Raw genomic sequence first — 13,635 nt, forward strand, 5'->3', positions numbered from 1 at the left:
TATGACAAATTAGTACTAAGCGTAACTAATAATAGGACAAGGAACAGTATGCCATAATATGTTAAATTATTACATAAAATTTTATGAGAAAAACAGAGAACCCTTTTAAGGACATGACCCATCCACCATCATTAAAAAGTAGAAGTTTATTGTAACGTTTTCATTTTCAATTCATAATTTATTTGCTGGCCGTCTGTCATTGAATATGCCATCGGGTATATTGATATTTATTTATGATGACGAAATGAACCGCTGCCAATAATACTTTTGCACTAATTATACCTTCAGGCGTTTTTATCTGCATTCGCTATTTTAATTTTAAAAGTGCCTATATCGCGCGCGTAATCCGTTCAAAAATGATCTTCATAAAAGGTAAACAAACGTGTTACTACAAAGAATGTTCGAATTTCACCTAAACTACGCAAAGTATTCTTCTAATAACATCAGTAGCACTCAATAGATGTATGATTTCTTAGCTCAATGTGAAATTAACGTAAAATAATTATTAAAAACACATTTTTTCATGTAAAAACAAAAATCAAACAAAACCTCACACAAAAAAGTTGACTTCATAAATTCTTGTTAATCTGTGGCTAGCTGTCAATTTGACGATTAGTGATGAGATATTTCATTCAGGTCAGGAAAACGAGTCAGTTCCGTGAATAACTTAAGTGAGTGTACTCAGGCTTAATAAGCCGAAATGCGCAGAAAAAATGACTTTCAAAGTGAGTTAGTGTAACCACAAAGAAACATACAATATATATTTTAATATTATCATACAAAATATTCAAACAACCCAAGAGAGTCAGTTCATTTTGATAAAATAACTTGAGCTAAAATCAATTCAGACTTCACTAATATGCAGTTTGACACAGATAAAAAATATCGGCAGCCATATTTGTTTACCTTTTATGAAGATCATTCTTGAACGGACTATATATCGCGCGCGTTATATGTGGGCCGTATTACGTATGATTGTTGCTCTATCTACCTCGATAAAGAGAGGCAGGGGTGAGTTGTGTGAAAGTATGCAAAATGACTGCCTGTTCGCATTGATCTCTTATAACAAATAGACTACTAGGTTATTGCTTCCTTAGGTGAATTGCTTCGATATGGCCTTTTTAACCCCCCAGGTGTGCCCAATCCAGTTATTCCTCTGTAGATCTGGGGCTGTCAGCCAGAGTGGTTCCATCTTGGTTGATTTTGGCGTCCCCCTAAAATGCGCCCGGTGCGATCGCACCGCTCATACGCACGATATTGCACTTCATTTTAACAGCAGTAACATCTTAATATGAGGGAACGAACTTATAATATCTACATTACCTCTCAGACGTCGCCCTGAGCCGAGGTTCGCGCCCAACTGGGCACTCTCAGGCCTGTTGTCTTAAACGTTGTACCGGGTGAGAGCCTTCAGCGCTCCCCATTTGTCCGGCAAATGTAGGTAATGCCATCTGCGACAAATCTACAATAAGACATGTCAAAAATAAATAAATTCGGACGCTTATTTAGAATTGTTCATAGTATGCCAGTGCGCATTCGCCACCCTTTCATTTTCTGCACGTATTTTCTAAACGTGTAACAAATGAACCACACACCTATTTATTACCGCTGCCGTAAGCATGACAAGCGTATTTAGCTTAAGCCATCCCTTTTGTTGCAAAATCTGGGTTTTCATTAACCCATTTTCGTTTGTTTCAAAGGTGTGCGCACACCGCCGTTATTTAAAGGAGTAGGGTAACATTTTTAATTCGAATGTAGTAGGTAGAAATAGGTATTAGTGGTATTATGTATAATGTAGTATCAATTTGTATTTATAATGGACGCGTGAAGCGCTCGCGTCTAAAGCAGTTTCGTGTGTCCTGTATTTGATAAAAGATGACCGGCGTCGGTTAACCCGTGGTAGCCCAGTTGGTAGAACGCTTGACTCTCATTATGAGGTCGTAGGTTTGAATTGTTTGGTAAGGACTTTACAGGCTTGAATCACCTGTTTGTCTGAAAAAATAAGTTGATTCCGTGCTTCGGAGGGCACGTTAAGTCGTGGGTCCCGGCTATTAGCCGTAAAAATACCTCCACAAACCCGCAGTGGAGCAACGTGGTGGAGTATGCTCCATACCCCCTCCGGTTGATTAAGGGGAGGCCTGTCAGGTCATTTATATTCTGTGTTTAATATCAAGTGAAATTATCCATCAAAAAAGTATAGAATTAAAAATAATTTTGAGACGGAAAATTCCACTTGATATTAACTCAGAATCATGGTCTGAATCATCACCCTCAGTATTCGTTACGATGTTACTAATAACCTGTATATTTTTTAGGCCTGAAAAGAATGAATATTTTTCCAAATGAACAAGCTGATAACCGTGGCTCCGGCTGGGGAACAAAAGCGTAAGTAATAAAATAAAGTCCGTCCGTCCGTCCGTTGTTTGTTGGCCGAGTCTGATTGAATCACCGCACCTAGTTGCACTCAGTTAGTTCTGAATTCAAGTGGCAGTGGCTCTTTGTCTGGCCAAGTAGTGAACCGTTAGCTAAAATAAAGAAAGACTTTAAAATAACTTCGGTACCGGACTTGCACCAATGAGTAAGTGCAGTTTTCACTAACACAATTGGGTCGTGGGATTCTCTTAAAATGCCTAAATGTTTTTGTCATAATTTTAATGATCATAATCCTTTTTGCATAATATTTGTTGGTATAAATTTGATTCGCATATAAATAGGTATCCATAATTCTATTTTAGAATAATAGTGTTTTGTCATAATTTTTACAAGGCATAATAGTAGGTTAGGGTGCGGCGGGGGTGGCCCTTGGGCCCTTGGGCCACCCCTACGCCGCCAGTATGTTTATCTTACACACGAAAAGTATACTAACCAACAGCACGAAACAGTGTCAAAAAATAAAAAAGTCACAATCATGAAACCAATGCAGCCAAGAAAAAGTAAGTTTCGAAAATGTTCAAAGTTGTGCCAAAACTTTTCTTATTCGGAGTATAGTTTTTATGCTTATAATAATATGCTTATATATCATTATTGTCATTAATTATTATGCTTATAGTAGTTATGAGTTTCAAAATTATGCTTAAAAAGTTATGACAAATTAATACTATCTATGCGTAACTAATAATAGGACAAGTAACAGTATGCCATGGTAAATTATTACATAAAATTTTATGAGTAAAAATAGAGAACCTTAGGTCGTGAACAGTCATGAGCAATATAATGTACCCACTTTAGGACTCTGTCGCACTAACATACTTGACATTTAGTGAGACTTACAGTTCAATTTGTCAAAAAAGTTAATGTGACATGGTACCAAAGTGTATACATATTAATGCTCGTGACCGTACTAGGTTCATGATAAATTATAAAATTCTGATTACTAAATTAAAGACTAACGAAAATCTAAAACTAACAAATATCACTTTTTTATATTTTTATTTTTTTATGAAATTTAATCAAGAAAAAGGTAATCGTAAGTCCGACATTTTATCATGTTTTTTCTATGACGTCACAGTGTTCTGTTTCATACAAATTTCATAGTTACTTATTTAATTTTCGCGTTTTGACGTTTAGGAAAAAGTACCTGTAATAAGTACCGGGTTCGATTCTCGATGGGGACGTCCAAATCACTTTGAGAGACTGTCCTTTGTTTGGTAAGGACTTTTCAGGCTTGAATCATCTGATTGTCCGAAAAAGTGAGATGATTCCGTGCTTCGGAGGGCACGTTAAGCCGTTGCTCTCGGCTATTAGCCGTAAAACCACCTCCGCCAACCCGCAGTGGAGCAGCGTGGCGGAGTATGCTCCATACCCCCTCCGGTTGATTGAGGGGAGGCCTGTGCCCAGCAGTGGGACGTATGAGGTTGGTAATCCACCTCACAACCCACACGATAGAAGAAGATTTATTAATCAGAATCTTTGACCTATTAGCGCGTTAAATCTGTGTTTTATGTTTATTTTTATTTAAAAAAAAAAACGTCTAGGGCCCTGTGCCGAGCTTTTTCTTGCAGCTTCTTTTCCCCGGCTATACAGGTTGTGAGAAGCTGCAGTAGTTTTAGGCGGATGAGACGTTCGTTATGTAAAATTGACGATTTAAAGTGTAACTATGTTACCTACTGAATAAAGATATTTTTGAATTTGAATTTGTATAAAGTTTTTTGGAGAACGTAACCTGGAAAGTTCCTTATTGAATAAACAAAACTATTGCGTTGTGTAGGGGCACTCGGCTTAATAAAATAAAGCCGGTCGTTGTTTGTCGGACGACACTGATTCAATCAGTGCTTCTAGTTGCAAGCATTCAGTACTTCCGAGCAATATTCCGTACGTAAACTCACGTTTACTCTCTCTTTCTCTCTTTATTTAAGAGCTGCGCTCTTGTCGGTGGAGTAATCGCCTCCAATTTTATTACTCCATAGATAGGGCGTGTAGAAAGGTGGTTGCCCCAATCGCCTTCCGTTCCGCAGTACACCGACTAATTTCTTAATCGATGATGTTCTAGCTAGAGCCCTACCAGAATCCATTTCCTCGGCCTCCAACCAGTACTGATATCGCTGCTGCCCGGCATCAGGGGTACGCTTTTGAAGTAGCGGCGCCTACTCGCTACGTTACTAGATCGTCATAGAACCTAAGTAGCATTACTAGGCCCGCAATTGTGTTGGTAACACATCATCATCAGCCCATAAACGTCCCCACTGCTTGGGCACAGGCCTTCCCTATGGATGGATAGGGAGATCGGGCCTTAAACCACCACGCGGACCCAGTGCGAATTGGTGGTTATTAACGACTGCTAATTCAGCCGGGACCAACGGCTTAACGTGCCTTCCGAAGCACGGAGGAGCTTGAGATGAACTTTTTTTTGTGGGCACCCATCCTATGACCGGCCTTTGTGAAAGTTGCTTAACTTCAACAATCGCAGGCCGAGCGCGTTTACCGCTGCGCCATCGAGCTCCTCAATAATACATAGTTCATAATAAATATCTTTGTTTAATATTTTTGTAACACTTTACATTTTTATATACGTGCGTTTAAGACGTGCTTCTCTATGATTAGAGCAAAATAAATGCATTTACTTTGTAAATTCAGTGCGTATTATGTAATAAAACACGCAAACAAAACAATACTGTTAGATAGAAAATAATAAATCGGCCTTATATCGACTAGGTATATCACTATGCTAATGAGCGTAACAAATTCACGACTTCTGTAAAATTAAAAAAAAATAAAATTAACATCAAATTGTACCGCGCATTGAAACTATTGTATAACATTATTTTTTTTTACCTTTGATGGGTTTGCTCTTGGCCCCAGACTTGCCTGAAGGCATTGACGAGGCCTAAGATAGAGTGAGCTCGCCCAGTAGGTGCCTGTTCGCTAAGGCATTGAAAGCACCCTTGTAATATGCATTCGGAAAGACAGAAGACGGCAAAGAATTCCACTCCCTAGCAGTGCGCATAATATTTAAATAAATCACTACTTTATTGAACTGGACTAGACGTTCAGTTTAATAATTAAATACATAAACTCACGCCTATTTCGCACCGGGGTAAACAGAGACTATGGAATTTCATCTGATTCGATCCTGACATATTAATTCCTAGGAAGTGTTATCAGTTCTTCGTTACCTTGATTTAAACGAAGTCCACGAAACGAACACTAGCTCGTATAATAAATATATGCGACCTTGTAGCCAGTACACTTATTCGAACTTTGTAACTCATATTTTATGTAAAGTAATAAAATATGCAATAATTCAGCAAATAGTCTGAACCATTATAGATTAGGCTCATAACTTGTGCTATCATGAAACATTCAGTTCATATTTCAGTGCTTTCGAAAAAATAAACAAAGAATACGTAAAATAAAGTTTTTACTGAATACGAACATAAGAAGGTTAGAGACGCCTAAAATGGAATTTAAAAAGTAGTGCTTAATATTGTAGTGTAGTGTCTTATAAGAAATGTTTGGCTATCGAACGTTTATAACAATTATCTTCATTTTCTTTCTCTGCCATTTCGGAGAAGGCCAAAAGAAAGGCAAGAAAAAGGCAGGCAAAATACCTTTGAAAGGTTTCAACAAGTTTGTAATTAGGCTTCACATTTTGGATACTGAGGATAATAGCACCACCTACGCGAGTGCTACAGCGCTATCTGGTATATCCATGATAACAGCCAAAAGTGTACTACCAAGACAGTATACTGAAGAATACTCTGACTCAGATGACGCCGAAGACTGGTACGAGATGAGATTTGCTCACCAAGAGTCTGGTGGCCTCTTGGACGTCGAATTCGGCGACACAGTTGTACACCCAAAAACAGATCTAACTATAATACGAACAAAATCCAGTTTCCTAGCTGGCCATGACAAAATATCGGCAATTGTTTACAATAAAGGCAGCGTTGTCATTGGGGAGAGAGCCTTTCTTGTCGGAGACGAGTACTTCAGGGAATCAAGGTTTGCAGTCACGACGACGACTACGCCGACCACATCTAAGACGACCATAATATCAACAAGACCAACAAGGACCACGACACCGTATCCATCTGACAGTTGCGAGTCCTACATTTACTACTGCTCCAGTGAAACTAGGACCCACCCACCAGAAACATCGGAGGAGACCGTAACCACGACAACAACAAAAATGACTAAATCAACAAAAACCTACAGGACTCCAATTACCACAACGCGTAAATCGTTGACTTTGCTTCGGCGTCGACCTGTTGAGAATATTGTAACTATATCAGCTTGCCCCAGAACTACTAAAGAAGACATGTTTTGTAGCTACACTCACAATATAACACTGCCTAATGAAGAAGACGCTGGAGGACCGCTGGTAACTAAAGAAGGGGAGTTAATAGGCGTCATATCTCGCCAGAGATACGTAACATTCACTTCTACTATAGTATACTTTGTCGACGTCACTAACTATAGGAAATGGATCACTGACAGTATCAGGGTGAGGAAGAAGAAAAAGAAGCGAAGGACTACTACGACGAAGAAGAAAAGATTCTTCTATCGAACAAGAAGTATTAAATACTCCTAGCTAATATAAAGCGGTTTTACAGGAGCCTCAAAAACAGATTCAAATATTAGTTACCAATAATAAATAATTATTTTTTAACTTCCCACTTCTTTCAATTTGTGGCGGACCCAACTGGTTGACCAAGTAGCTCCGCCCACATCCAACAGATGGCGCCACATTCAATAATGCAGTCCTGAAAACGCGATATTGAAGTTTACACAGCGAGACGCAATACAACATCCAAAATGACTCAAATGGATCATCGATTCCTAGTCACACTACCAACTTGTGGCTAGCGAGGTACTATGCTCTGTTCGGTACCCCGATAAAATCCTTTGGCTGCCAAACTGAGGTCCACAAATTCATCACGTTTCACTGCTAAATTACATAGTATATAACATATAAGCTCACGAAATCAGAGGTATATACATCGCCAGATGAATTATGTCCTCACCGAGCTTTCTGTTAGACCAAAATGATAGGTGACTTAACTTGAAATATCCTCTCATAAATTCTGCAGGTTTTGTTACGACCCATATTTTCTAACTTTTAATACTGTTTTTTGTATTTTTATTCTCTTTTGTTCAGATATTTATGGCGGAGGTTAATCGTTTTGATCTATGCGGCAGTAACTTCACTGGATTCGCTGATATTGTTTGAAATAGTTTGTTAATATTGGGACCTTTGTATTAGGAATAAAGTGAGAAAGAAAAGTAAATTATTTCTCTAACATTTTCTTCTTTGTTTTTCTTCTTTCTTTTATGTTGATCTCACACTACTACAGCTACCGGGTGAGAGCCCTCAGCGCTCCTCATTTGTCCGGCCAAGTAATTAATGCCATCTGAGGCAACGGTAAGTCACGGTAAAAAACACTAGACTTTGTAATGTCTGTCTGTCTTACCGTAAAATTAATGAAGCTATATTAAACTAAGTTTACTATGTTTGCATACTAACCAAAGATACCACAAGGGCAATGCTTCTGACACTGCTGAGTTGTGTCGCCGCAACGCTATGTTGTCGTACTGCGAGCATAGAATAAGGAATAATACTACATATAGAACGGCAACTCTCCGCTCCCCACCAGCGTCTGAGCTAGGTGTACCTCACCCCTCGAACACAGTTCAGACTTGAATCGTAGGGCGTCAGATGTCACACACACAGATGCGCGTGTACGATAACGTCAATGTGTGGTGTCTGTGTAAAACGAGGTCGTTTGTATGAGTTGTCTGGGGTTTGCTGCGAGTGCAACGCATATTGTTGTATGTCGACGACTTTGGTCCGTCAACATTTGGGAGTCGCGACGCACTCACAACACAAAACATCGTGTGGCATCGCTCTTAAACGTACACATAAACGTAAACACTCATAAGCGTGTAGACATAACCCACTGCTGGGCACAAGCTCTTAAATACTTTAACACATACACACATACATAAACTTACGCCTAATTCCCACCGCGGTATGCAGAGACTATAGAATTCCATTTGCTTCGAAATACTTTAAAAAGAAACAACAAAAACCATTGTATACTTGTCGTTCTCTTTGTCAACAAGGTTTGGATTTCCAGATGCAATGGTTAAACAATGAGGATCTTTCCAGGACTTTTTGACCTTTCTCAAAATCAATATAGATGGCGCTGTACAGTTTTTTCGTCTAAACTTCTAATTTCACGGATAACAGACATAAATTATCTTTGTTTTTGGGTATAAATGATGACCCTTCTTATTACACCCAGGCATAATGAATTATTGTAGCGTTGATAGCGACTTTCCGAACGGCGACCCGCGCTACGGCGAGTCTCTTTACGGCGAGTGGCCTTATTTTCCCTTTACGTCGAGCGGGGAGTCGCTGTCCACGCTACAATTCGGCATAATTACATCTTCCACCCATTATTATTCTGATCAAAATAAAGAGAAGCAATATAGGTAGCAATATGATTATATACATAATGTGATCCAAATATCAAGCATCAATCATTTTAAATATTCTTCTGCTATTACATTGTATTTTGGAATAATGATGTACTTACCCGAGTAATGAGAAAATACGGCCTCTGTGGTCCAGTGGTTGAGCGTTGGACTCACGTTCCGGAGGCCCCGGGTTCGAATCCGGGTGGGGACATATCACAAAAATCACTTTGTGATCCCTAGTTTGGTTAGGACATTACAGGCTGATCACCTGATTGTCCGAAAGTAAGATGATCCGTGCTTCGGAAGGCACGTTAAGCCGTTGGTCCCGGTTACTATTTACTGATGTAAGTGAGTAATCGTTACATGAGCCATGTCAGGGGCCTTTGGCGGCTCAATCATAACCCTGAGACCAGGGTTGATGAGGCTGGTATTCCACCTCACAACCCACACGATAAGAAAATGAGAAAATAGGTAATTATCACGTTTAAATTGAACAACGCCATCTATATTGTTTTTGGTGATCGTAGCCTGGAAAGTCCCCCATTGGATTTCGATTTTAAAAGTCATCTGGCGCTTACGACGACCTTAAAGAAGTGGTATGCGAAAGTGTTAAAACAATAATAGCATCCAAACTTCTAATTAGTTAACCTGCTCCTAAAAGCTTGATCGAGCGTCAAGCGTCGTTCCCGACTTCGTTCGGTTAATCCATTATTTGTAAACTTTTCCCATTTGAGGAGGCACCGTCCGCTTTAGTTTTAACTCGATTTCGGAAATTGGTAGGCGATGTTTTGCTTGCAAAATCGCGAAGTGCTGTTTAAAATAGAACAAATACTTACGGACATAATATTGGATTATGTCATCAACGGAATCGCAAGCGAAAGAAAGAATAATTACACTAAGTACTAGTAAGTACTCATAATCATTCTTTTGAGCCGCTGAGCGCGTCATAATCTACTACGGCACTGTACAATTGATACTGCACTTTATTTGGGCAGACATAACATCGTAATTTGAGGGAACGAACTTATACTATCTAAACGATTAATGAATACGTATTTACAACGTTTTGTCTTTTTAGTTTACAAAGAGATTATTTAAATCGAAAATAAATTCTGATTCGAACGGGATTTGAACCCGCAGCTCTTGTCTTTTTAGTTTATCAATTTTCTTTGAAGACATACGTAAGACGCCGTTGACAGTTCGACTACGAAGTTTGACAGAAGACAGTACCTTAGAGAACCACTCTACACTGACCCTTAGTTACTGCTAGTCAGGCATAACTCCTCCGAGTGAGCACAAGGGTATGGTAAGGTTGGGTAAGACACTCAAAAGAAACATAAAAATAGAAGACCAATATGACTTAGGGGACATCTCGTCCCAGTCTTAAACTGGGCCCAGGGGCGAGTTTGACCTTTTCTAATTTGATAATGGGTAACTGGGCCCACTATGATTCAGTTGTTAGGACGATTACACTATTGATTATTTTATAGGGGCATACAATACATATAAGACGATCAAATTTGGAAGATAAAAAAGGGATGATATGTTATATAATAATTTAGCATCTACTGGCCCTAACTTTAAAGCTAATAATAAATTGTCCGCTACCAAAAATGTGTGGTATCCAATAATTCTAGAGGAATTCGGAATCCTTTTATATGGCCAGTATAACATTTTTAATCTACGTAAAGTATTTTATATTACGGTGCATTTTTCTCTATAATAAGAACCTAGTGTCAGATCGGGCCATATGATCATCATCATCAGCTCATTAACGTCCCCACTGCTGGGGCACGGGCCTTCCCTATGGATGGATAGGGAGATCGGGCCTTAAACCATCACGCGGGCCCAGTGCGGATTGATGGTTATTAACGACTGCTAATGCAGCCGGGACCAACTGCTTAACGTTCCGAAGCACGGAGGAGCTCGAGATGAAAACTTTTTTTTTTGAGGTCACCCATCCTATGACCGGCCTTTGCGGAAGTTACTTAACTTCAACAATCGCAAACCGAGCGCGTTTACCGCTGCGCCACCGAGCTCCTCAATGTCTATATAGCGGTAGATACGGGCCATATCACTAGGACATAGCGCCACCACGGTTACGCCACATTAAGAATGTAGTTGTAGTATGTTGTTGTGTTGTTGTGAACGTTGTTGTTGTGTTGTGTGTTGTGGGCGTATCTCACCTGTAGGGCTAACATGCGCAACGTGATAAAATTACGTCGTATTATAAACGTATTATGGCGTTTTGTCGATTGTTGCTAATATGTGAACCCTAATAAGTCATGTCGTTCTGTTAAAATACGAACAGAATCACATGTCACGCATGTTAGGGACCCCGATACCGACCCCGCCGGCGTTGTCGACGTTTTCCCTCATTCAGCGCTTATCGCTATCGACCCACTAGGGTCGATTAATTCTTTCAAATATTTTTCCTCTCAGACGACGCCCTGAGCCGAGGTTCGCGCCCTACTGGGCACCCTCAGGCCTGTTGTCTTAATCGTTGTACCGGGTGAGTGCCTTCAGCGCTTCACATTTGTCCGGCCAAGTAGTTAATGCCATCTGCGGCAAATCTACAATAAGTCACGTCAAAAAAAAGCATGTTAGGGAACAAAACAAACTTATCAATTTCGACAAAATTATTGAATCGATAATTTTATCACGTTGGGCATGTTAGCCCTGCTGGTTGCGCAACCAATTTATTTGTTGCCGGCAACCACATCCCGAATAATTTACCTCTTGTGGCGCAACCGTGGTGTCCTAGTGAGATAAGGCCCTTATTCCATTTTATGAAGTTACTTAATAAGTGCTGGAAAGAGTTGAAGAAAAGAGAACCATATTGAAGACTATAGAGAACCGGAGAGGAAATATGATTGGCCACCTGATACGACACGATTCATTTATAACAAACATTATAGAAGGAAAAATTGAAGGGAAGAGAGGAAGGGGTAGACCTAGGATAACATTTATGAAACAAATAAAAGAGAAGGTGCAGGTCGTGTCGTATCGGGAGGTGAAGGTTTTGGCGGGAAGAAGAGAGGAATGGCGGTTACTCCACCGACAAGAGCGCAGCTCTTAAATAGAGAGAGAGACTTATATGAAGTTGGCTGAATCAGAAGTCATCATAACGGCCTCCGTGGCCCTGTGGTTGAAGCTTAGGCACACGATTCGGAGGGCCTGGGTTCGATCCACGCTGGGGATACATTTATAAAAAAAAATTGTGGGACTGTTCCTGGTTAGGTTTTCTTTTCTGCGGATAAAAGATGACAGGTATAACTTAAAATGAAATTAGATGGTGTCTGTAGGCATCAGGGATATTAATCTCTCCTGAATGACAATAAAGCTAAACCTCGCACCAATGTCTTCCGAGTTTTCCCCGGAAGGGATATAGGACATGAAGATACATCCCTCAGGTTATATATCGTGTATTACAGCCATAACTCTTCAAAGGCAATTGCGCGCATGAACCAGCAAAATTCCTGGGAACAAAGGGTTAATCAACTCAAATAGGGGTTTCCACAAATAAGGGCTATATTTAGGGTGACCACGTTAGGGTAAGCAATGATTTTATTTTAATTTTGTTTATTAGAGGTAAAAGAATTTTAGGAAGTATTCCATAATCATACAGGCAGAGCCCAAGTAATCAAAGACAACTTGCAACCACTGTAGATACAATGTAAGCTGGATATGATGAACATTATGGTGAACCGATCACTCTAACCTGTTTCATGCATTTATCGTCTTCTATTTTTATTTTTTATCTTCTACTACTATTTTTCGTAGGTGTACTTTAATGCGAATTTTTCCTTTTTCAAAGCAGTCAAACTAAAATAAAATTAAACATTTCCCGCACTGCACTATTCATTGGGGATGTCCTAAATTATTCAATACGTCTGGTGACTCTATTTACGTTACATCGAGCCGAATAGGTATTGATCCAGCTAAATTATACTCTAGGGTGTAAATCTTATTAGAATCACGTACAAGTTATCAAATATAGGAATCTAGGTAATAAGCCTCGGGATATCATTGCAAGTTAGACTCTACAGAAATAGGAGCGAATAAAATATGCGTTTTCGTGAGAATTATTTTTTTAACACTTTTCAGGACAGAACGTCTAATGACGTTCCGATTCTTATGTGTCATACTATCTATAATAAACCATCAATGACCCATGGTCTCCGCCCGTTAAAGGGTTAATGTCACATAATATTATTATAGGTTTGCTACAGATGACATTAGCTACTTGGCTGGACAAATGGAGAGCGCTGAGGATTCTCCCGGTACAAAATTTAAGACAACAGGCCTGAGAGTGCCCAGTTGGGCATAAACCGCAACCGAGCGAGATTGTGTCCTCTATAAAATGACGGACCATAATTTATGGGTTATGATGATGGGCTGTCACTATGCGTTTTATTATATCCATCTCTGTCTTCGTATTAAACATGGGTGCAAGTTTGCATCCGATTACAGCTATCTATTAGTTCTAACAAGTTTGTAACGTCAAGGGTGGATAAAACATTGCGAGCATGTGCCCCGCACGCCGCACGCCTCATACATTGTGTGGCACATCTACGCACGAATATGAAAGTAAACACATTGCGAGGCGTGTAGCGCATGGTGTGGGGGCACATTCCTCGCAATGTTTCGATCTACCTCAATACAATTACAATTACAAATATTCTTTCATCATCATCAATTTAAGAGCCACGCTCT

The sequence above is a fragment of the Pectinophora gossypiella genome, chromosome 10 (assembly GCF_024362695.1).
Source record: "Pectinophora gossypiella chromosome 10, ilPecGoss1.1, whole genome shotgun sequence".
NCBI classification, from domain to species: domain Eukaryota; kingdom Metazoa; phylum Arthropoda; class Insecta; order Lepidoptera; family Gelechiidae; genus Pectinophora; species Pectinophora gossypiella.